At 36.0% G+C, this 27,340-nt stretch overlaps 2 pseudogenes; both read left to right on the top strand.

The window, feature by feature from the left end:
• Positions 1 to 2,549: 2,549 nt before the first annotated feature.
• Positions 2,550 to 4,025, top strand: LOC149182373 (signal recognition particle subunit SRP54 2 pseudogene; annotated as a pseudogene).
• Positions 4,026 to 18,787: 14,762 nt separating this feature from the next.
• LOC149182372 (signal recognition particle subunit SRP54 2-like) lies at positions 18,788 to 26,210 on the top strand (annotated as a pseudogene).
• The last annotated feature ends 1,130 nt before the right edge of the window (positions 26,211 to 27,340 follow it).

The following is a 27,340-nucleotide window of genomic DNA, read 5'->3' as shown; positions in this document are numbered from 1 at the left end:
TCTAACCTTGGAGGCCCATCCCTTGTTGTGGTTGCAATGCAACATAAAACGACTTGGGCACTGACTTGCGGCGGTTTTCTTAGACATTCAACGAGAGTGGGGAATTAGGGAAAAATAATTCAATAGCTAGAGCTGGTGGTTATAGGGTATGTGCATGAACGTTTCATCTTTGAATTTACTAGTTAAATTCTTCCCCATAGTCTTTAGGTTTTCATGCCATTTTTCCCTTGTCAGGATCGTTAATTTTCTTGGCAAAACAAGTATTTCACTTGGGGTAGCAGTGTATGAGTCTATGTTTGTTGAGGATTGGCCCCTCCTGGTTTCTATCTAGTTTTCGCTTCTTGTGGTCAATCGTGGAGGTAATGGTGTTATTTATGGGGTTTCTCCTCTTTATGTTAGGCTTGTGAGTCACTTACAGCTCTGGGTTTGGCTACTGTTGGAAGCGACTAGGTGTCATCTCTATTACGATGTGCAATTATGTAAATTTTCTTGGTAACCTTACTTGGGACTTGAGGGCATTGGTTTCTTCTAGTGTGGGTGTGGAATTTGCGACCACCTGAAAACCTTCCACGACCCATGCATCGCCAACAAGGTCGTGCTTGCAGAGGCATGGGACCTTCCACCCAAGGAGTAGACCATCAGGCAAAAGTTTGAGATTATGGGGAGGAGGTAGACCAACAACCACCTCCATCCCCAAGTGTAATTGACTTGCCATTTCCATTTGATGCACTGGAACACAAACTTCAACAGGTCATGACCATTCTAGAGGAACTCGCTTCTGACCGACATGATGACCAGAATGAAATCATTTCTTTCATGAACGAATTACAACACAATCAATGGCACATGATGGATAGGCTATTATCCTTGTATTGAGGACAAAGAAGACTCGAAGTGAGGGGTGGATGGACTAGAAGGTAGGTTGGCGCATGTGGAATCACATATTCACGAGGGACTTCTCCCTTCTCCACCTCCAGGAAATAGTCAGGACACACTAGGTGTTGGGTAATCTTGTTGTTTTTTTTCCCGTAGGAAAAAATCGTAATTTTATTCATGTTGATAAAATTACATTTTGTAGATGCATGATGCATATTCAGATAGCTGTTCCTGTAAAGCCAGGCAGCGAACAGAGTAAAGAGAATCACAAAATTGCAAATAATTGTTCCTGTTGTGACAGGAAACTACAAGATATAGAGAAAAAGAAAAAGAATTCCAGCTAGATTAAACTTTTCTGCCCTTCTTCTTCTCCACCCGTCGCCAACCACCAGTGTCGGGAGTGGGTGTGATGATGGCAAGCTGGTTTTCCATGGTGATTAGTTGGTGTTCTTTGTCAGATTCGGAGCCCTCTGATCCATGTGTTCTTTTGATGCCGCTGATTTCCATTTGTGGCTCTCGTTGCAGATCCGAAATGTGAGTCCCTGAATGTGTAGCTGGAGCATTCTCCTCCTGTGTAAATGTCTGTTTCATTAGAGTATCGGGTTCTGGTTGATTCTCTGTGGGCTCCAGGGTAATCTTGTTGTTTTGGGATGAAGATTGGTTGTATTTTGGTTTTGGGTTTTTTTTGGCTTTTTTGGGCAATCTGCATATGGCCTTTGGGTTTAATGTTGTTTATTATCAATATGGGTTTTTCATTATCTTCTGGCCAACAAGTCTTGTGGGAATGAGGCTACTAGAAGCAGGCTAGTATCGAGCTCCTCACAATGTAACCTTGTTATGAATTATTAGAAATGCTCGATTCACTAAAAAGAAAAAAACTCTGCCAAATTTTAGTTAAAATTAAATATAATTTTTTTTATGAAAGAAATCATTTCACCTATAAATTAAACTATGTCTTATTATAATCATTAATTTTTTCAATACTTATTACATAAAATTTTAATAAACCATTATATTTATATGATAAAATTCAATTTAATTTACAATCATAATTTATATTTAATTTAAACATAATATTTTGCTATAAATAAAAATCATGATTATTAAAAATTATATATATATATATATATATATATATATATATATATATAGCAATATTTATGAATATTGTAATTATAGATTACGTGGAAGCATACATTTCAGTGTAATATTTTAAATAAGAATAAAAATATTGCTCCAAATTCAATAAAACTGAATTATTAATTTTTGTTATTTTTAGTTTTTTAATTGACTTAAAAACATCTTTTTAAAAGCACATTTACATGCCATAGCATAGAGTTACTATTACTGGATAAAATAATTTCAATAAAATATAGTAATATGATTATAACCATATCACGATTAAATTTTCTTCGCCGACCTGATAGATTATAATATTTCCTAAAAAACCCTACAAGTTTTCTATAAATAAATAAGAGTTAGGAGAGTTACAAGGGCGTTCATAATCAATAACGAGCGGGAGAGCGGCAGGAGCGTTGGACAATTTTCGTTCGTAGTCTGACGATAACCAGTGGGTTCCAGCTTCGGTTCTCGGTGTAATTTTTTATTTTTCCTTCAGAACTGTAATTGAAAATCTCAAATACGTTCCAGCAGGAGGTTGAATTTCAACAAAAATGGTGTTGGCAGAGCTAGGCGGGAGTATCTCCCGCGCCATCCAGAGCATGAGCAATGCCACCGTTATTGACGAAACAGTCTTCAATAGCTGCCTGAACGACATATCAAGAGCTTTACTCCAGGCCGATGTCCAATTCAAAATTGTCCGCGAAATGCAGAGCAACATAAAAAAGATTGTCAATTTACAGGGCGTGGCTGCTGGTCACAATAAACGAAAGATCATTCAACAGGCTATTTTTGATGAATTGTGCAGAATGCTGGACCCTGGAAAACCTGCTTATTCCCCAAATAAAAAGCAAACCAGTATTGTCATGTTTGTAGGGTTACAGGGCTCTGGCAAGACTACTACATGTACCAAGTATGCACAGTATTATCAAAAGAAGGGCTGGAAGCCAGCCCTGGTCTGTGCAGATACATTTAGGGCTGGCGCTTTTGATCAGCTCAAACAGAATGCCACTAGGGTCAACATCCCCTTCTATGGAAGCTATACAGAACAAGATCCTGTAAAAATTGCAGGGGGAGGGGTAGAGAGATTTAAGAGAGAAAATAGGGATCTCATAATTGTGGATACCAGTGGGAGGCACAAGCAGGAGGCTGCATTATTTGAGGAAATGAGACAAGTGTCCCAAGCAACAAATCCAGACCTTGTGATATTTGTCATGGATAGCAGTATTGGGCAAGCTGCATTTGATCAGGCGCAGGCTTTCAAGAATACTGTTTCTGTAGGAGCTGTGATTGTTACTAAAATGGATGGGCATGCAAAGGGTGGAGGTGCACTCAGTGCTGTTGCAGCAACAAAGAGCCCTATTATATTTCTTGGAACAGGGGAACACATGGGAGATTTTGAGGCTTTTGATGTGAAGCCATTTGTGAAGAGAATTCTGGGCATGGGGGATTGGTCTGGTTTCATGAATAAAATTCAGGAAGTTGTGCCTGTGAATGGAGAATCTGATCTTTTGCAGAAACTTTCTCAGGGCAAATTCACATTGAGAACCATGTATGAGCAGTTCCAGATCATTCTTCAAATGGGGTCTATTGGTGAGATGCTTTCCATGATTCCTGGATTCAGCCGGGAACTGATGCCCAAGGGCAAGGAAAAGGAAAGCCAGGTGCGTATCAGAAGGTTCATGACCATGATGGATTCCATGACGGATAAAGAGCTTGATAGTTTGGATCCGAAGTTCATGACTGAGTCGAGAATGGTGAGAGTGGCTCGTGGATCTGGTCGTCCTGTTAAGGAAGTGATGGCAATGATAGATGAATACAAACGGTTGGCTAAGGTTTGGAGCAAGATGAAGGGCCTTAAGATTCCCAAGGAGGGTGGTAAGATGAGTGGCTTGTCCAAGAATATGAATGCTCAACAGATGAGCAAGGCTCTTCCACCCCAAATGCTGAAGCAGATTGGTGGCATGGGAGGGTTGCAGAACTTAATGAAGCAGATGGGTTCCAAAGGCATGGGAGGCATGTTCGGTTGACACTACCTCTCATATATATAGTCATTTTTTCTTTCATGTACACAGCTGTTCAAAGACTTATGTTTGAATATGACCTTTCATTGATGAAGTTAGCGTTTATGTAGCTATTAGGATGTAACTTCTCAGTCATGAAGTTTGGAATTTATAAAATTTTGGATAGATATAGTTTGATTTATTGATAAGTATAGATCTATTTTAATTATGGATTTTGTAAGAGTTGATACGGATTAAGCTTTTTGAAGTGTAAATATTGCAAATATGTTTTGAACATGAATTAAAAATTTTCACTTAGCTATTTAAATTATGGATTTTGTGAGAGTTGAGATAGATTAAATTTCTTAAAGTGTAAATCTCTTTTAAAATGTAAAACATGAAATAAAAAATTGCACCTATTTATCTTTACTATGGATCTTGTAAGAGTTGAGATAGATTAAATCTTTTGAAGTGAAAATTTCTTTTAAAGTGTAAAACATGAAATAAAAAATTGCACCTATCTATCTTAAATATGGATCTTGTAAGAGTTGGGACAGATTAAATCTCTTGAACTGCAAATCTCTTTTAAAATATAAAACATGAATTAAAAAAAAACCATAGGAGACATGTTTGGTTGACACTAGCTCTCATGTACGTAGTTATTTTTTCTTTCATGTACATAGCTCTTCAAGGACTCGATAAAGTTGTGTTTATGTAGCTATCAAGAATTTCTATTAGGATATAACTTTCTATATGACATAACTTTTCAGTAGTGAAGTTCAGAATTTATGAAATTTTGGAATGGTATAGTTTGATTTATTAACAAGTATAGATTTATTTTAATTATGGATCTTGTTAGAGTTGAGACAGAGTAAACATCCCAAACATCTTTTAAAGTGTAAAAAAAAATTTGCATTTATCTATTTAAATTATGGATTTTGTGAGAGTTGAGACAAATTAAATCTCTTCAAGTGCACCTATCTATTTTAACTATGGATCTTGTAAGAGTTGAGACAGATTAAATCTCTTGAACTACAAATCTCTTTTAAAATATAAAACATGAATTAAAAAAATGCATACGAGGCATGTTCGTTTGACACTAGCTCTCATGCACAGGGAACAAAGCACTCATGGGAATTATATTTAGAACATAACCTCTACTACAGTTGCTGAAAGGTTGGATTCTGCTAACACCAGTTAGGTTTTGAGCCATAGAAATATCCTGTGTTCCCTCCCAATTGGTTTTGTTCTGCCTATGGTACCAGTATTGTAACGACCAAGCTAGCCATGGCCACCCACCATAACACCATCTCATTAAATTGCCACACCATCTCACCCCTAGGGAGGCATGTGTGGAGATCTACGGCTCACCACTTGCCAATACTCATTATTATTATGACCATGACATTGATCCCATCATGTTTGATCATTTGGCTCTCTCCCCGATTGGGGGTATACCAAACATTTTTTTAAAAGAATATTTTAATTTAATTTTAAAATTGTCACTTGTCAAGTTGAGATTAAGCATGGACTATAGAATGAGCCTCTGAGTTCAACAATGAAATGCATTTTTAGGAATTTGGCAATGACAATACAATTTTTAGGTAAGATTGTGATTTTTTATTATTTAAAATGCATTTTTGAATGCATAAATGGATTCAACACCTAACAAAAAAGACTCTTGACGCACTTGATCTTTGAAGATTAACCAACATTAACTTATGATTTGTAAAAATTTCTACCTAAAAAAATATTGAGAGAAAGATCATTTTATTTATTAATTAGACTACTCACTTTGAAAATACTAATAAAAATATAATTGAAGTAAAAATGACTAATAATTAGAAATAGGGATATTTCTAATTAGAGGAAAATGACTATATTTGGGAAAATTATATATATAATATTATAAACCAACTAAACTAAATAAATTATAAAATAAATAAATAATAAAAAGGATAAATAAATAAGAATATATAAAAATAAAAAGTGAGGGTGCTCTAAAAAAATTATAAAATAAAAATAAAAATAGAACATAAAAATATAACCAATTAAAAAAAAAACATATATAAAAAAAGTAAAAGATAAATAATAAAAGGGGATAAATACACAATAATACAATGAAAATTATTTACCAAAAAAAAATTAATAATAGTAGTATGATTTATATCAAGGCCATCCACATCAAAGCTCACAATTTTGGGAGCTATGATTCACATGGATCCATTCACCCATGATGCATGCAAAGAGGCATATTAAGAGGATGAAGACTTGAAGGAGGTGTTTATGTTATGCTCTTAACCTGCAAGTTGATACTAGAATACCAAATATGAGAAGAAATATACCCAAAACATAGAACAGTGAGAAACAACAACAAGTATTTTATTATTCAGAAAGCATTGTTCACTTGCCTCTTCGAGGGGGAAACCTCCAATAGAGCAGAGCTCAATTACAAAATAAGACACGGTACTCCTCGCAGGGAGTCTCTATCCTTTATATTTGATTCGTACATGCAATACCATGGAGCAATACCATGGTTCTTATTAATACCATCTATCTAATACTATGGCCCATTTGCAACTAACTGTGGTCCCGTCATTAAATGTGGGCTTACCACTTACAATTATTAATATGGGTTTTATTAACTCTACTTAACTATACTTATGACTCGATCCTACTACATAAATAAGGGGGTTAGGGTGGGACCCTAACATGCCCTCTCCCATAAGAATAGCCTTGTCCTCAAGGTTGAAGCTGCGGAAACTGCTGAAGAATAGTGGCTGGTTCCCAGATTGCATCTTCCAGAGACGTGTCTTTCCACTTGACGAGGACTTCCTTGATCATGTGGCCACGCAAGTACCATTCTCTTGTGTCCAGGACCTGTTCACGTTGGAGTCAGATTGACCCTTCTTCATCCAGTTTAGGTAGACTGGTTTGAATTCTGCAATTGTTCTCAATCACCTTCTTGAGGAATGAGACATGAAAAACTGGATGGATTTTGCAGTGGGTGGCAAAGCTAGCTTGTAGGCCACTTCTCCAATGCGCTGAAGTACTTGATACGGTCCGTAGAATTTTGGAGATAGTTTTTGACACCCCTTGTCTTTGAGTGATGTTTGCTTATATGGTTGCAGCCTCAAAAATACCTGGTATCCTTCTTGAAATTGGCATTTTGATCGATGTTGATCTGCCTATTGCTTCATGCGGTTTTGAGCTTGATGAAGATTCTCTCTAAGATGGGCGAGCATGGTTGTGCGGTTCTGTAGGAGTTGATCCACTGCTTGTACCTTTGAGCACCCCTTGATATAAGTAGGGGAAGGAGGGAGTTGACCATAAACTGCTTCATATGGAGTCATTTTAGTGGTGGCATGATAGTTGGTGTTATACCACCATTCAGCTAGAGATAACCGTTGTACCCAAAGATGTTGTTTTTCTGAAGTGAAACACCTGAGGTAGGTTTCCAGACATTTGCTGACTGCTTCAATTTGACCATCAGTTTGTGGATGATAGGAAGTACTTAGCTTTATTTGGGTACCTTGTAGCCTAAAGAGTTCCTACCAAAAATTACTGGTGAAGACTGGGTCACGATCAAACACAATGGAACGCCAAACACAATGGGCATGCCATGCAATTTGAAGATCTGATCCATGAAAGATTGAGCGACCAAAGTTGGTGTAAAAGGGTGGGGTAGGGCGCAGAAATGAGCATACTTAGAAAGTTTGTCCACCACCACCATAATGACTAACTTGTTTCCCGACTTTGGAAGGCCTGTAATGAAATCCATAGAAACCTTCGTCCATAGTGATGTTGGAATGGGCAATGGCTGTAATGTGCTTGGTGCTTTGACCGTCTCTCCTTTGTGGCGCTAACAAACGTTGCATTCTGCTACAAAAGTAAGAATGTCCTTTTTCATTCCTGTCCAAAAGAAAGATCTTCGAGTGCGAGCATATGTCTTCTAAAAGCCTAAATGTCCTACAATGGGGGATGAGTGCAACTCCGCCAAAATGCTGCTTATGAGGGTGGATGTTGGTGATAGTATGACTCAGTCCTTGTAGCGCAGAATATCATCCTGCTACGAGTAGCCCTTGGTGGAATTTGGATCCGCCTGCAATTGAGTAATGAGTTGGGAGAGCCAGGGATGTGAAAACCATTCCCTTTGAGCCTCTTCAATCCATTCTGGAACGGGAAGGGAAATTGTGAGCAGGGTACTTTCGTCCTCAAATTGGCGAGATAATGCATCTGCTACAATATTTTCGCACCCTTTCTTGTAAATTATCTCATATTCATATCCCAGCATTTTGGTGAGCCATTTATTTTCTTGTGGTGAGGATAGGCATTGCTCCAAAAAATGTTTAAGGCTTTGATGGTCTGTGTAGATTTGGAAGCGTTGCCCCAACAAGTAAGGTCGCCAGGTATCTACTGCATGTAATATGGCCATCATCTCCTTCTCATAAGTAGATTGTCCCAAATTCTTCCCACTTAGTTGTTGGCTTGAGAAGGCAAACTTGCGATAGTAGCCTGTGAGACCAAAAAATCCTCTCACGCTCTTCAAAGTCTTAGGTTAAGGCCATTCCTGCATTGCCTGGATCTTTTTGGGGTCCACCCTGACACCTTCACGCCCCACAATGTGGCCCAAATACTCAACTTCTTCCATGCCAAAAGAACACTTGGACATCTTAACAAATAATTTATTCTCACAGAGCACATGCAAGAGCTGATCTACATGCTAAAGATTTGTGGCCCAAGTGTGACTGTAGATGAGGATGTCATCAAAGAAAACAAGGACAAATTTTCTGAGATATGGTTTGAGCAGGTGATCCATAAGGCTCTGAAAAGTAGATGGGGCATTACAAAGACCAAATGGCATGACCAAAAATTCATAATGGCCTTCATGAATTTGGAAAGCAGTCTTTGGAATGTCGACTTCTTTCACATGAATTTGGTGGTAACCTGAACGAAGATCAAGCTTAGTGAATAATTGATCCCCATTTAGTTCATCCAGCAAATCATCAAAAACCGGGATGGGAAATTTATCTTTGACTGTCAACTTATTGGGGGCCCTGAAGTCTGGACACATACGCCATTTCCCATCTTTCTTGAGTACCATGACCACCGGTGATGAATAAGGACTAATGCTGGGACGAATGACGCCTGCTTCCAAAAGTTCCTTGATTATTTTTTCTATTTCATTCTTTTGGGCGAATGGGTATCTATATGGGCGCACATTTGGTGGTTGGGCCCCTGGGACCAAAGTGATGCTATGATCATGTTCCCCTCTCGAGGGTGGAAGCTCATGAGGCTTGTCAAAGACTGGCAGATGGTTATTTAAGATCTGTTGCATCTTAGGATGAATTGAAAGAGAATGGGGTTCGACAGCCTGGATGGCATTAAGTTGAGCTATAACTCCATGATGGCCCTTTTTTAACAATTTTTTCATCCTATGTGAGCTAATGATAGAGGGAGCTCCCACCGGGAGTCCGTGGAGGGTATGTGTGTGGTTGTTCTGCTTAAAGCTCATATATAACTCCTGGAAATCCATTGTGATTGGGCCCAATGTGCAAAGCCATTCAGCACCCAGGACAATGTCACACCCTCCCATGTGGATTACAAACATGTGGGTCTTTAACTGATAAACCCCCATTTGAAGTTTGACATTTTCACAGCGGCCGTCACATTTCATTGTTGCCCCATCTGTAATTTGGACTTGGAAGTTAGAAATTTCTTGTACAAAACAATGCACTGCTTCCGTGACTCTTTGATGTATAAAATTATGTGTACTTCCACTATCAATCAAGACTACCACTGGGCAATGCTTAATAAAGCCTCTGATTTTGAGAGTTTAAGGCGAAGAAATCCCTACTGAAGCATGCAGCAAAATAACTGGTTCTTCAGGGACATGGTCCTTCTAGTTGTCTCTTCTTCCTCCTCTGGTTCCTCAAGTGGTGGGGCTTCCTCTCATGAGCTGTGATCAATAGCATCAATTTGAAAGAATTTGGGCTCCTTGCATTTATGACCGGGGGAGTATTTTTCATCACAGTAGTAACATAATCCCTACATTCTTCTTTCTGCCATTTCTGCACGTGACACCTTTTGAACCTTAAGTGTTTGAGTAGTGCTAGGAGCCTGTGGGGGGCGACCCTTGGAGTTGAAATTTGGGCGATTGGACTGAGCCACTAACGCACATTCAACTTTACAAGCTACCTTGTAAGCCTTCGTCCATGTGGTAGGGTGGTGCAGTCGGACGTGAGCTTGTATGGCCTCTTTAAGACCACTGATAAAACATTTCGTGTAGAACTCATCTTGGAGGCCCATAGTGCGGAAAGCTAAGGCTTCAAAGGCTATAATATATTCATCCACTGTGCCAATCTATCAGAGCTTAGTGTGACGTCCCAAAAAAGTAGAGTCATGGTCAAAGCGCTCCATAAGAGCTTTTTTGAATGTGTCCCAAGTCAAGGGCCTTCCATTGAAATGTTGATGCCATTACCACCATTGCCATCTTTCATTGTCCAAGTACATGCTCCCCACCATAAGCTACGTTTCATTATCCAAGATGTAATTCAGATTGAAATATTGCTCCATTTGTGTTATCCATGCTGCCGGGTGAGAGCCATCAAATTTTTGCATATCCAGCTTGGGAGGTCACGGACGGGATTGTTGGTGGGTGCCCCAGAGGTGAAGAGAGTGGCTAGACTCACCCTCAGTATGTTCATTGCCAATATACGCCTCTTCGCGGGCTTCCTCCTTGCCCTTTGAGGGTGTTGTAGTTATTTTCAACAGCTGGTCTTGGATGTCTTTCAAGGTTTGTTCAAGTTTATTGATCTTCTCATTGGCCATAGCTTGAGCTCTAGTTTCTACCATGCACCGATCCGATGTACTTGAAATTTGGGACTACCCGAATTTTTTTTGGCACTAACAATTGAATGGTACCACCTTGCTCAGCTCGTCGTCCTGATTCTTATGGGCTAAGTCACCAATAAGTGCTCTAGGGGGTATTAGACTTTACTCAAATCTGGATGGCAGATCTTATGGATCTGAGAGTTCTGAATGGTTGTGCTGATAAATCTGAATGGCGGGACTGATTGCTGCCACTGCTGTAAAACCCTCACTTGCGAGATATGATCTAGCAGATATTATGCATGATCCCAAGATAGAGAAGTGAACTATGGTCTCGAGGAGTGTTAGGTGCTACAAATCGCAATATACATAAGGGTTTGACAGTAGTACTCGACCCAATGTTTCAGGGTGCTAACTAAGGAGGATCAACCGTACCCTTAGCCGTACAACCCGACTACCCTATCGTACGGGCGATTAATCTCTTCGAGTGCTATTCTCGGTGTACTATAGCAGCAAGACGGCTGACGGTTTATCTATGGCGAGGTTTTAAAGGAGCTATGGGGCTTCCGATATACCCAGAGGGTACTTGGAAGACGATCCTTGCGCGGTTATATCTAATGCGCTACTACTCGAAGGGGTACCCACAGGGGTTACAAGGGAGTCCAACAAGCGTGACCACCTCTTGTATTTCCTGCGTGCATGCCTCTCCAAATCCATAGGTTTATGCGCTCAATGACAGATCCCATGGTTTAAAGATGTCGGAACACATCTCTAGCCAAAAAAAAATTGCTAAGAAATGGAGATCCCACTGGCACTGGAAAGTGCTCTGATACCACTTGTTATGCTCTTAACCTGCAAGATGATACTAGAATACCAAATATGCGAAGAAATATCCCCAGAACATAGAACAGTGAGAAACAACAGCAAGTATTTTATTATTCAGAAAGCAATGTTCACTTGCCTCTTCGAGGGGGCAACCGCCAATAGAGCAGAGCTCGATTACAAAATAAGAGAGGATACTCCTCGCAGGTAGTCTCTATCCTTTATATATGATTCATACATGCAATACCATGGTTCTTATTAATACCATCTATCTAATACTATGAGCCATTTGCAACTAACTGTGGTCCCATCATTAAATGTGGGTTAACCACTTAAAATTATTAATATGGGCTTTATTGACTCTTTACTTGACTATACTTATGACTTGATCCTACTACATAAATAAGGGGTTTAGGGTGGGACCCTAACAGTTTAAGTAATTTTGGATGGTACTGGAACCATTGACTATCATCTCTAGGATGGGTTACTCTATAGGTTAAATACATTATGTGTTCCTAAAGGTGATAAATTATAGCTGATTAGAGAAGTTCACTCCTCCAAGGTTGCAGGGCACCTTTGTGTAGGTAATACATTGGCCAACTTACATAGGTATGTGTATTGGCCCAACATGCAAAAGCAAGTAGCTAGGTTCATAAGAGGATGCATACTTTGTACTGGTAAGCCTAGTAACAAGAAATAATGCCTATGTCATCCCTTACCTATACCCACTCGTCCTTGGAAAAGAAATTCCATGGATTTTGTGGGAGGTTTACCAACAACCAGGAAAGGACATGAATAATTACTCATAGTAGTTAACAGGCTTAGTAAGATGTGTGTTTTGATGCCCTGTAGAAATCCCATTAGTTGGAAAGAAGCAACCAACTTGTTCATTGGACAAGTCTTGGTGTACTTTGGGATACCGAGAAGCATCATTTTAGGCGGGGACAAAATATTTCTTAATGCATTTTGGGAGAAGATGCACATGGAGATAAAGAGGTCTACAACATTCCATCAATATATATAGATGGGATAACAGAAATAGTCAACATGAAATTGGTGCAACTTTTGAGGGGTTACAATCAAATGATTAGAAGACTTGGAATTAAAATATGGTATATATACAACACTCTTAGGGAAATCCAAACTTCTATTGATAAGTCCCCATTTGAAACTTGTTTTGGATATTTAACACCTTCACCATTGAATATTGCATATAATAAATAAAGAGGAGTGAGGGAGGATCTTACAAGGGAGGCATTAAGATAAGGATTTTCTTTCTAGAAGATCTATAAAATCCATATACATGTACAAAAGGTTAGGCATGAGCAACATAGAATAGGAAATTAATTCAAGGTGGGAAACAGAGTATGGTTATAGTTTAACAAAGATAACATACATGGAATTGGTAATAAAATCAAGGATTTGTGGTATGGTACCTTTGAGATAACACCTATAGACTTAGTCTACCCCCATACATGCACATTTCCTCAGTGGTGGATATAGAGAATCTGAAACTCTAGAGCATTCCATTCTATATTAGGAAGAGGAACATGTCTTACCTTTTATAGAGGATTTGGGTAACTAGTTGTTCAAAAATATTTGACATAGAATACAGTTTTGTAGAAGAGGTCTACTACTACAAGACATGGTAGCATGACCTTTGGTAGATTGGGTTGAAAGGACAACTTCCATGCAACTCTACATGGTACATCAGAGAGGTGGAAGGAAAAAGTTCCTCACCTCATTTATTGGAAGATTTTGGGGACAAAAAAGCCCCCAAAATGGGGAAGTGTGATCAAAATTGGATCACTATATTATTTTTCATCTACCGTGATGCTTTGAGACTGTGAAAAGTGGACGAATCAACCCATACAACCATTTTTACTGGGGGGCCCAATTTGGCAAATTGGGGTTTGAACCTTATGGGAGATTTTTGATGCATCGAATAGTATTTTTTGGGGGAAAACTTCATTACGTTAGTGCGGCACATTTTTTCCTATTATGCACATAGATACCTTTCCAACGTCACAAGAATGACCACAATTAGAATATGTATGCAATCAGCATGCCACTCGAAAGTTGACCTTCTTTTTTTGACCACCATCATTTGAGAGGATGTCATGTAAGCTCCCATTATTCATGGAAAAGGGGCTATCCATATGATCATGATGAAGAAGACTGTAAAGAATCCATATTTTAACTCTAGTTAATATTTGGAGGAGACAAACCTAATCACTATTAGGCTATTGAGATGTGTTATAACCAGGCCACTAAGAGGAAAAATGGTTCCATTCCCTTCTAGTGCATTTTGTTTCATAGACGATTAGAGTTGCTGAGAGGGATAAGGACAGGGAACATAGAGAGAATTTTTGCACTATGGTAGCCCACAAGCCATGGGCCTTACTTCTTTGTACTAACATCCATTTTCTATTCAGAGAAAGAGAATAGAGAGGCCTCACCTTCTAGTTGAGTTTTCTCTTGAAAGGGTTCCCATGATATATCTTGTGTTAGTTGTGGTTTGTGAGTTTTTTAAATTTTTTTGTTCTCTATTTTGTGTATAATTATAAATTGCATGCATACAAAATAAACAATAATTTACAAATCATAAATATAAAGCGAAATAAGTTTTCATAGTATAGATTTCAAATTTTTTTGTTTAATTTTGTCAGATCTGTTGGGATGAAATTTCCATTGAAATACCCATGGTAGTTTATGTATTAATAATGATGAGCTACACTTTTCCTTCTATAAAAAACATTACGAATAATTCGCATGCAAAGATGTCAAGGATGCTAGAATAGAGAAGAAATATTACATGAATTAAAAAGGAAACCTTCTAGCATCCCTCTTAGGGGTCCTAATCACACAATTAGAAAGAACAACCTTTTAAAGCAAGTCTTCAAGATGCATTGGCACACTAAGGACTTTGTGACTATTTAGATTGATGTGCAAAAATAAAAACACCATGTATATGGCATGGTGAACTTTCTTGACTGACCTTCAATCCCATCACGAAGACTTGGTAATGTTTTATAAAGACATCACCAAGCTGGTTGAGATACAAAATAAGAGTGTGCTTGTTGCTAAAAAATACCATTGCTTAAGAGGTTAATATTTGCATTAGGGTTAAATAAAGACTAGTTAATCTTGCTTCCTTTTCGCTATCTTTTTTGACAATTGGGTTGTACCAAGTGATTTCATTAACCATCTTTTCTTGTTTTGAAACTACAAGAATTTTTTTTCTAATTACTAGTTTACAAAGGCTATTTTTGATAAATAAAATTATATTTTGTTTTATCCAAATTTTATTTATTCAACATTTTTATGATTTCTTAAATATAATTCAACATTTATCAATGAAAAAATAAGAAAATTATAAATAACATACATTATAAATACAATTATATATTTATTAAGAGAAAATAATAAAATACTAAGTCAATTTTAAATCAATTTTGATCAAAATCCATTAAAGATTTTTAAAAGTAATATCTTTAAGTTGTTTAATTTGCATAAATTGATTGTTTCACCAGTTTTTAAGGTGTTAACTCTATTTATACATTCAAAAGTGTATTTTAAATAACCAGAAATCACAATCTTACTAATATATAATAATTTATAAAAAACAATACCTATTCTTTTTAAAATCATACTTTTTATATTTTCCAAATTAAATTTAACTTTTCACAAATTTTACTTACATCCCATTATTATTACTCTATACCAAATACTAAATACACTTTTGTACCTTTAAATACTTAAATATATATATGTTTGTTAAATTTGGTGATATAATTTTTTATTGTTTAAATTGTATTTATAAATACATAAATAGATTTGATGTCTTAATAAAAACTCAAATACATGATTTTAATTAAAATTTAAACCTACAATTTGAATAATTTTAATTAAAATTAATTTCAAAAAAATATACCATTAAACTTAAATTAATTTTCAATATTGATAAAAAAAATCAATAATCTAAAATTTTCCGATCAATGTCTTCTAGTCCAATGTGAGATTCATCTCCAAACAACTAACAAAATATAAAAACCAAATAAATACATTTATAGTGGGAAAAGTTAAAAAAAATAAATAACGTTGACAAATAATTGATGGCAAATGAAAGAATTAAAAAACCTAATAAAAAAGGGAAAAAAATAAGAGAAATACAAAATGATAAAAATATCAAATGAGTGAACACTATAATCTTTAAGAATGAAGATATAATATATGAGATAAATTCAATAGATACAGCTAATAATAAACCATTAATATAAAATATTAATAAAGATAGTATTTTTAATAAATATTAATAATATGATAATAGTATGATTATTATAATATTAAAGTAATAGTAATATAATTAATATATATCTATTTTAAAGTTGATAAGAATTAAATTTCTCAATATGTAAATTTTTGTTTGAGAAAAGAGTTATACTAGTATATATTTGTTTGAGTAAAAAAAATGTGAGAAGATTTATATCTAGTACTTTTGAATATGTGATAAATTTGAAGTTGAGATGAATATATGTTAGTTTTTAGTAAATTGTCATGTAGGTTGTTATTTGTTATTTGAGCATTTTTTTTTATAATTTAAATTTTTTAATGTTATATATATATATATATATATATGGAGTAGTTTAACTTATAGATAAGATAGCTTTTTTCATTATAATGTAGCAATACAATTTGAAGTAAGATTGTGATTTTTTGTTATTTAAAATACATTTTTGAATGCATAAATGGATTTAGCATAATGAAAAACTCACGAGGCACTTGAATTCTATAGATTACACAATTTAAATTCAAATTTTTAGAAGTCTATGTTGGATTTTTCCCCCTGAGGGTGACCTCTGTTTTAAGTGAAGGATGGGGAGGGGCATTTGCCCAAGTGGTATGAACTAACATGATGAGTACTTAACACCCTCACATGGTACGCGAGAATGGAGGGTTCTTGAAGGGTGGCAAAGTCATTATTTTTACCATGGTAAAGGGTGAAGAGAAGCTAGTAGGGAATGTCTCTATAAGAGTGCAAGGTGGCTTGTTATCCTTACCATCCCTGGCTCCCCAAATAGCAATAATTCGATTAGTTACTATTTTTGACTTTGGAAGCTAATCCCTTATTTTGGTCACAATGCAGCATAGAACAACTTGGGACCCTAGCTTGCAACAGTTTGCTCAAACATTCAACAAGAGTGGGGATTTAGGGCAAAACATCCAATAAATGGAGCTAGTGGTTATATGGAATATGTGCATGAATTTTCATCTTTGAATTTGTTGGTTAAATTCTTCTCCATAGTCTTTAGGTTTGCATGTCTTTTTTCCCTTGTCAGGATTGTTAATTTGCTTAGCAGAACACGTATTTGGCTTAGGGTAGTAGTATATGAGTCTATGTTCATTGAGGGTTGGCCCCTCCTGGTTTCTATTTGGTTTTCTATTCTTGTGGTCAATCGTGGAGGTAATGGTGTTGTTTATGGGTTTTCTCCTCTTTATGCTAGGCTTGTGAGTCACTTACAACTCTGGGTTTGACTACTATTGGAAGCGACTGGGTGTCATCTCTATTACAGTGTGCAATTATGTAACTTTTCTTGGTACCCTTGCTTGGGACTTGAGGGCGTTAGTTTCTTTGAGTGTGGGTGTGGAATTTGCGACCTCCTACAAACCTTCCATGACCCATGCATCGCCAGCAAAGTCATGCCTGCAGAGGCATGGGACCTTGCACCCAAGGAGTAGACCATCGGACAAAAGTTTGAGATTACGGGAGGAGGTAGACCAACAACCACCTCCATCCCCAAGTGTAATTAACTTGCCATTTCTATTTGATGCACTGGAACACAAACTTCAATAGGTCATGACCATTCTAGAGCAACTCGCTTGTGACCCACATGATGACCAGAATGAAATCGTTGCTTTCATGAACGAATTACAACACAATTAATGACACATGATTGATAAACTAGTATCTTTGTGTCAAGGACAAAGAAGACTCCAAGTGAGGGGTGGATGGACTGGAGGGCAGGTTGGCACACGTGGAATCACATATTCACAAGGGATTTCTCACTTCTCCACCTCTAGGAAATAGTCAGGACACACTAGGTGTTGCGTAATCTTGTTGTGTTCGGATGAAGATTGGTTGTATTTTGGTTTTGGGTTTTTTTGGGCAATCTGCATATGGTCTTTGGGTTTAATGTTGTTTATTATCAATGTGGTTTTTTCATTATCTTCTAGCCAATAAGTCTTGTGGGAATGAGGCTACTAGAAGTAGGCTAGTATCGAGCTCCTCACGATGTAACCTTGTTATGAATTATTAGAAATACTTGATTCATTGAAGAGAAAAAGAAAAAGGAAAAAAGAAAAAAAAAACTCTGCCAGATTTTAGTTAAAATTAAAAAGAAAATGTTTTATGAAAAAACCATTTCACCTTTAAGTTAGACTATGTCTTATATATAGATAAAATTTTAATAAACCGTTATATTTATATGATAAAATAAAATTTAATTTACAATCATAATTTATATTTAATTTAAACCTAATATTTGGCTATAAATAGAAATCATGATTATTAAAAATAATTATATATGTTTTGTAATAACTATATTTATGGATATTGTAGTTATAGATTATGTAGAAGCATACATTTCAGTGTAATATTTTAAATAAAAATAAAAATATTGCTACAAATTCAATAAAATTGAATTATTAATTTTTGTTATTTTTGGTTTTCAAATTGACTTAAAAACATATTTACATGCAATAGATCAATTTAAAAACACCTAATAATAATAACATAGAGTTACTATTACTAGATATAATAATTTCAATAAAATAAAGTAATATGATTATAAACATATCAGGATTAAATTTTCTTCGCCGATCTGATAGATTATGATATTTCCTAAAAAAGCCCTACAAGCTTTCTATTAAGTAAATAAATAAGAGTTAGGAAAGTTACAAGGGCGTTCATAATCAAGACCGAGCGGGAGAGTGGCAGGAGCGTTGGACAATTTTCGTTCGTAGTCTGACGATAACCAGTGGATTCCAGCTTCGGTTCTCGGTGTATTTTTTATTTTGCCCTTAGAACAGTAATTGAAAATCTCAAATACGTTCCAGCAGGTTGAGTTTCAACAAGAATGGTGTTGGCAAAGCTAGGTGGGAGTATCTCCCGTGCCATCCAGTGCATGAGCAATGCCACCATTATTGACGAAACAGACTTCAATAGCTGCCTGAACGAGATATCAAGAGCTCTACTCCAGGACGATGTCCAATTCAAAATTGTCCGCGAAATGCAGAGCAACATAAAAAAGATTGTCAATTTATAGGGCGTGGCTGCTGGTCACAATAAATGAAAGATCATTCAACAGACTATTTTTGATGAATTTTGCAGAATGCTGGACCCTGGAAAACCTGCTTATTCCCCAAACAAAAAGCAAACCAGTATTGTCATGTTTGTAGGGTTACAGGGCTCTGGCAAAACTACTACATGTACAAAGTATGCACAGTATTATCAAAAGAAGGGCTGGAAGCCAACCCTGGTCTGTGCAGATACATTTAGGGCTGGTGCTTTTGATCAGCTCAAACAGAATACCACTAGGGTCAACATTCCCTTCTATGGAAGCCATACAGAACAAGATCCTGTAAAAATTGCAAGGGGAGGGGTAGAGAGATTTAAGAGAGAAAACAGGGATCTCATAATTGTGGATACCAGTGGGAGGCACAAGCATGAGGCTGCATTATTTGAGGAAATGAGACAAATATCCCAAGCAACAAATCCAGACCTTGTGATATTTGTCATCGATAGCAGTATCGTGTTAGAAAACTAATAAACTTAAACAGTGATTCTACATGCGGAAAGAACTGAAAAGAATCACTGAAACTTAATACCCAGGGATACGAGTTACCTCCATCCATTGGTGATGTTTGATGAAATCCACAGTCCACTTGCCTGCTACTTCTTCAGCACTCTAGCTTCAATCCAAGCAAAAGAAAAAGAACGCAAGAATTCTGAAGGCACTTCCAAGCTCTGCTATCTCAGCTAGATGGTGTAAAACTGAAGGGGGTTGAGATATGAGCTTGGGGACCAAACAGATGAATATATAGCTAAGCTTCCATCAAGCTTCTAAAAACTATGTGTTAGAAAAACCACAAATCAAGGTAGAGATCAGATCAAAGTAATGGACCACTTTAGTAGCTCCCAATTATAAATTTAGTAATTGCAGTTGATTTTCTTAACTTAAGGAAACTACTGCAGTTGGTTTCCATAAGTTAAGAAAAGTTGCAATTCCATAAATCAAGGTAGCTTTTGTGTAAAATCAATGGAGCTTAACATTCTCCCACTTGGTCCATACTTCCAAACTTCATGTCTCAAAAACCATTGACAATCTTTATTAAGTAATAGATACATGAATCATGGCGATAAGTCCTCTAATGACGAGTATTATCTTCCATGTATTACTATGCATTTATTCTTATTCTAATTTATGTGGCAACAATTTCTTAATGAATAAACCTTATGTTTATTCTTGGTCCTTCTTAAATGAGTTTTCTCAAATCAACTTAAGTTGCACATAAATATGAGAAAAAACATCACAATAATTAAGAATTTCATTAACATTGTCCATACAATGAAAAACTGCATAATGGAACCAAGTCCCATATTCAATACATGATCCTTGAATTTAAACGGTGGCATGCCCTTAGTCAAAGGATCAGCGATCATTAACTCAGTGTTGACGTGCTCAATGACCACTTTCTTTTCTTTAACACGTTCCCTTATAGCTAAATACTTAATGTCGATGTGTTTATTTCGACTCCCACTTTTTTAGCCATAAAACCAGCAGCTGAATTATCACAATATATTCTCAATGGCTTAGAGATAGAATCCATAATTCTAAGCCCAGAAATGAAATTCTTAAGCCATACACCATGTAAAGCAGCCTCAAACAGGATATACATAAGCATGTAGTCTTTGGTCCCTTGAAGGTACCTCATTACTTTCTTTGCAGCTCTCCAGTGGTCTAAACCTGGATCACTCTGATATCGTCCCAACATTCCCACAACAAATGCAATGTCAGGTCTTGTGCAGACTTGAGCATACATTAGGAATTGCTGATCTCTTAGGTCTAGTAGATCTTCTTAATGTTGTAACATCATCTTCCTGAGAAGTATGTGGTTCAACTTCTTGTTCAAAAGTTCTTGGCAACTCTTGAACTCCTTGATCTACTAGAATATCGTCAGCAGCTTGTGGAACCTCAACAATTGGTTGTTCAACACCAGTTTGAACTTGAGGGGTGCTATGAACAATAACCAATCTTTCACTTGAAGTGGAAGGTTGAGATTCTGACTGATCTTTCTCAGAAACTATGTTTCTGGTTTGATCGCTTCCACTGATCAAGTCATTTTCAAGAAACTTTGCATTTCTTGATTCCACAATCCTAGTGCTGTGAGATGGACAATAAAATATGTAAGTATGTATGATTTCTAATATGTCTGAACTCCTATTGGCACCTTTCTTTGACTTGTTTGTCTTCTTTCCCTTTATGTAGTTCACACAAGTCTCAAGATCAGTAAAATCTAGAGTATTAAGTATTCCTTCATTTACCAATCTTTTAATTCTATCTATGGAGATATGACCTAGTCTCCGGTGCCATAATTTAGAGGAAACTTCATTAATAACACATCTTTTAGTGCCAGTGCGAACATGCATTGAATCATATGTGACATTGTTTTGTAAATTAATGCAGTAAAGACCATTAAACAATATACCATTCCCAACATAATCAGATTTATAGAATAGACTGAAAGATTTTTCTGAAAAGTTTAAGGAATATCCAAAAGGTACAAGCCTTGAAACTGAAATCAAGTTTCTAGAAAAACTTGGAACATAAAAGGTCTTTTCTAACTCCAAAACAAAACCACTACTTAAAGTTAAATAACATGTTCCTATGGCTTCCACATGCGAGCTCATCTTGTTTCCTGATAAGATGCTTTGCTCACTTCCCACTGGCTTCCTTAGGTTCTGCAAACCCTGCAAGGAATTCGAAATGTGAATTGTTGATCCAGAATCAATCCACCATGTGTTAATATTAACGTTAACCATATCAGCTTCATAACAAACAAACGAGATCAAATTACCTTTGTCTCCAAGCCATTTCTGATATTTGGCGCATTCCTTCTTTATGTGTCCCTTCTTCTTACAGAAAAAACACTTGGAAACCTTTTTGATATCGGCTTGGGGAGGTGCTTTACCTTTCCCTTTCCGATTGGCTTGAGAATTGCCCTTTCCACGCGTTGCCAGCATTGCACTCTCTCCCAGTTCCATCACCAGTCTCTCTTCCTCTTGAACACACATGGTCATGAGTTCATTAATTGACCATTTATCCTTATGTGTGTTGTATGAGATTTTGAAAGGTCCATATTGGTGCGGAAGGGTGTTCAGGATGTAGTGCACTAGGAAGGACTCCGATATTTCAACCTCGAGTTTCTTCAATTAAGCCACAGTGTCCCTCATCTGCATGATGTGCTCGCGCACACCTTTCACACTGGTGAGCCTTAGGGATGAGAATTTCATGATTAGGGTGCTTGCCAGTGCCTTGTCTGAAGAGACGAATTGTTCATCAATGGCCTTCAACAAGTCTGGGACCTTGTCATGCTGATCAACGGAACCTCGAATACCAGCTGAAATTTTAGTCTTAATGAACATCATGCTTAGACGATTGGATCGCTCCCATCGTTCATAAAGCGCGACGTCCGCTGCAGTGCTGGTATTAGTGAGTGTCGATGGTTCATCTTTCTTGATAGCATAATCTATGTCCATCCACCCTAAATGAAGGAGAATCCTCTCCTTCCAAATCTTGTAGTTATCTCCCTTAAGTTCGGGAATGTCACAACGAATTTCAGAGAAATTTGCAGGTTGTACTGCTGCATCAAAATAAAGGATCACATGCTTATGTTAAAATTGAGGCTTAATAACTTTCATGTTTTACCAATGTAAATCATGCAAAAAAGAATTGAATCAAATGACATGAAAATTGCCTGTGGGCTAAATTTTCAATTCAAACAGACTCAATAAAACTTTATGAACTTTCATGTTTTACCAATGTAAAACATGCTAAAAAAGAATTGAATCAAATGACATGAAAATTGCCTGTGGGCTAAATTTTCAATTCAAACAGATTCAATAAAACTTTATGATGATGCTAAAAAGAATTGAATCAAATGACATGAAAATTGCCTGTGGGCTAAATTTTCAATTCAAACAGATTCAATAAAACTTTATGATAAAACTTATTAATTCATAACTCCTGTGGGTAGGTTATGAAATTTTATCCTAATTAATCACATAAATATAATAAAAATTCCTGTGGGATAAAATTTATTATCTTCAGTGTAATTAATTACAATTTAATGTGTAAATAATCTTTATGTGATCTTGCCAATCAATATATAATTTTATTTAATTAAAGATGCTGTGGCTATTCTCTAATTAATTAAAATCATATGGATCATTAGACATTATTTTGTTGCATAAACAAAACTTAACCAGAGAGAAAAATAATGTTTACTGAAAGGAGTAAGTCAAAATGACATTTTAATAAACTCCATAAAACTGTAATAATTCTCCAGCAAAATCAAAAGCAGTCAGCATTACCGAAAATGACTACAAATTGATTGTTCAATTTATAAAATAAACCCGGATATTGACTCACAAAAATTAATTTTCAACAATGCTAAATCAGAACTTCATGCGAAATAAACATAGAATCAAAACTAAATGCCCAAATGAGAAATAAACCATTTCTTATTTCTCTTTAATTACAAAGGTTCATAAATGTAAATTCAATGTAAATTTTACAATAAATATGTAATCAATTTACTTTGCATTTTGCATTGTTGATTATATATATATATATATATATATATATATATATATATATATATATATATATATATATTTATATAAAATTTCATGTGAGCCTAAACACATGCTAACACACAAAATTGTGCAAGTTCCTTCAATCCATAAATTGAAATTTTTAGACTAGAGGTTATGACTATAAGCAGTATTGCCAGTGGAAAATTCACCACCTGTCAAAGATGACAAATCTTCTACACCATCGCCACAAAAATCTTTATAAAAAAAAAAACGCCTATAAACATAATTTCCAAAACAGTTGGCTAAAATGTTTATTATTATAAATATTATAAAGAAGAGTTACGCATATTTTCATTTACATAAAACAAATAAAACTTAAAATTACATACATATATTTTCTCACCAAAATAATTTTAAGGATTCTAATGTCGTAAGGGATTTTGTGAAAATTTGCCAATCAAATTATAATCTACGTGTTGTTATGGCATAAGATTAACGTAACTTCACATTATTATAATGTTAATAATTATGATAATAACAGTTATGGCATTATCAATTATGCATTAAATTATAACAATAAATTAAATTATCGTTATTATCATGTTATTATCATAAATTAACAGTTGATAATGCCATAACAGTTATGACAGTTCTTTGGTTAAAGCTGTGGATATGTCCAAAGAAGAGACGGGGAAAACCCTTAAAAGAATCGGTACACATAATGGCTCTTTTCACTGTGACGAGGCTCTCGGATGCTTCATGATACGCCTCATTCACAAATATGTAGGGGCCCCGATTGTACGCACCAGAGATCCAAAGGTCAGTCGCTCAGTTCGGTTCATTTTCAAAAAATTAAAATATCAAGATGAACATTAATTCCATTTCGATCTTCACAAAATCAAAATTAAAGATAAAGCGGCATTGCGTCTCTGGTTTCACCTTGCCCAGTAACCCCAGCCATTCTTCCCACCCCGGTCATATCGCTGAATGGGGCGTCAATGGCTACGGTTCCATGAAGGGGCTAATACGGCTCAGGGACAACGGTTTCGAGGTCGATGCAAGGGGCGATGCGAATCACATTAAGCTTACTCTGTATACTTCAATGCCAAACTTTGAGCTTAAAAAAATGGAGAAGCTCGATTACAGTCTTTACAAAGCCATAGACCTCGGATAAACATATGTTTGTGCAAAATTTAACTATCGACACGGCTGACAAAACTCATTAACTTAAATCCCGCAAAGACTTGGATAAGTTGGAGTGGAGGGCACGCCAGTCAACCAAATGGCAATGAAAACAATAACGCATGCATGACATAGTCACTTGGCCAACACACAGCAAGGCAGAGGTAAAAGGGGCTCTGATACCAACTGTTAGAAAACTAATAAACTTAAACAATGATTCTACATGCGGAAAGAACTGAAAAGAATCACTGAAACTTAATACCCAGGGATACGAGTTACCTCCAGCCATTGGTGATGTTTGATGAAATCCACAGTCCACTTGCCTGCTACTTCTTCAGCACTCTAGCTTCAATCCAAGCAAAAGAAAAAGAACGCAAGAATTCTGAAGGCACTTCCAAGCTCTGCTATCTCAGCTAGATGGTGTAAAACTGAAGGGGGTTGAGATATGAGCTTGGGGACCAAACAGATGAATATATAGCTAAGCTTCCATCAAGCTTCTAAAAGCTATGTGTTAGAAAAACCACAAATCAAGGTAGAGATCAAATCAAAGTAATGGACCACTTTAGTAGCTCCCAATTATAAATTTAGTAATTGCAGTTGATTTTCTTAACTTAAGGAAACTACTGCAGTTGGTTTCCATAAGTTAAGAAAAGCTGCAATTCCATAAATCAAGGTAGCTTTTGTGTAAAATCAATGGAGCTTAACATATCGGTCAAGCTGCATTTGATCGGGCACAGGCTTTCAAGAATATTGTTTCTGTAGGAGCTGTGATTGTTGCTAAAACGGATGGGCATGCAAAGGGTGGAGGTGCACTCAGTGCTGTTGCAGCAACAAAGAGCCCTATTATATTTCTTGGAACAGGGGAACACATGGGAGATTTTGAGGCTTTTGATGTGAAGCCATTTGTGAAGAGAATTCTGGGCATGGGGGATTGGTCTGGTTTCATGAATAAAATTCAGGAAGTTGTGCCTGTGGATGGAGAATCTGATCTTTTGCAGAAACTTTCTTAGGGCAAATTCACATTGAGAACCATGTATGAGCCGTTCCAGAACTTTCTTCAAATGGGGTCTATTGGTGAGATGCTTTCCATGATTCCTAGATTCAGTCGGGAACTAATGCCCAAGGGCATGGGAAAGGAAATCCAAGTGCGTATCAGAAGGTTCATGACCATGATGGATTCCATGACGAATAAAGAGCTTGATAGTTTGGATCCCACGTTCATGACTGAGTCGAGAATGGTGAGAGTGGATCGTGGATCTGGTCGTCCTGTTAAGGAAGTGATGGCAATGCTGGAAGAATACAAACGGTTGGCTAAGGTTTGGAGCAAGATGAAGGGCCTCAAGATTCCCAAGGAGGGTGGCTTGTCCAAGAATATGAATGCTCAACAGATGAGCAAGGATCTTCTACCCCAAATGCTGAAGCAGATTGGTGGCATGGGAGGGTTGCAGAACTTAATGAAGCAGATGGGTTCCAAAGGCATGGGAGGCATGTTCGGTTGACACTAGCTCTCATGTATATAGTTATTTTTTCTTTCATGTACACAGCTGTTCAAAGACTTATGACCTTTCATTGATCAAGATAACGTTTATGTAGCTATCAAGAATTTCTATTAGGATATAACTTTCTATTAGGATGTAATCTAACTTTTCACTCATCAAATTTGGAATTTATGAAATTTTCACTCATCAAATTTGGAATTTATGAAATTTTAGAGAGGTATAGTTTAATTTATTTTAATTATGGATTTTGTAAGAATTGAGATGGATTAAATTTTTTGAAGTGCAAATCTCTTTAAAAGTATAAAACATGAATTAAAAAAGTGAATTTATCTATCTTAACTATGGATTTTGTAAGAGTCAGATGAATTAAATCTCTTTTAAAGTGCAAAACACGAATTAATATTTGCACATATCTATCTAACTATGGATCTCTTTTCAAGTGTAAAACACCAATTAAAAAATTGCACTTATCTATCTTAACTATGGATCTTGTAAGAGTTGAGTGGATTAAATCCCTTGACGTGCAAACCTCTTTTAAAGTGTAAAACATGAATTAAAAAATTGCACCTTTATATATTTGATCCTTTATATATATATATATATATATATATATATATATATATATATATATATATATATATATATATAAAGTTGCATTTTTGAATATATAAAATGGATTCAACATTTTCAAGTTTTACTTTGGGGTACACTAGAAAAAATATATATATTTTTGGATTTCAATCACAATTCAACAAAAAGTATACAATGTATTATCCATAATTTTATTATTATTATTATATTTCTATATAAAGTTGATACATAACATGCATATTAGTTTTTGTTATTTAATTATACCAAACATTTTTTTTTGTAAGCTTGGCAGATCTTTTCTATTTTATTTTCAAAAACGGGCATGCAATACATAACGTCTTCCACGCTCATATAACCTCAACCTGCCCATTGGGAAACTAGGTTTGTTGGTCATCTCACAACATTATAGGCCATCCAAAATTTGAAAAGTTTGAGAATATCTTGCAACGCTGTATAGACTTGAGTGTCTTTCAGTTTCTTATACACTATATCTATAACAAAAAACCATAAGCTTCTTATTATTCATATCTACATATAAA

Source organism: Pinus tabuliformis, chromosome 3_2 (assembly GCF_031772625.1).
Source record: "Pinus tabuliformis cultivar Carrire ecotype Pingquan chromosome 3_2, CPIR1, whole genome shotgun sequence".
Taxonomy (NCBI): domain Eukaryota; kingdom Viridiplantae; phylum Streptophyta; class Pinopsida; order Pinales; family Pinaceae; genus Pinus; species Pinus tabuliformis.
This window is presented reverse-complemented; position numbering and strand designations above follow the sequence as displayed.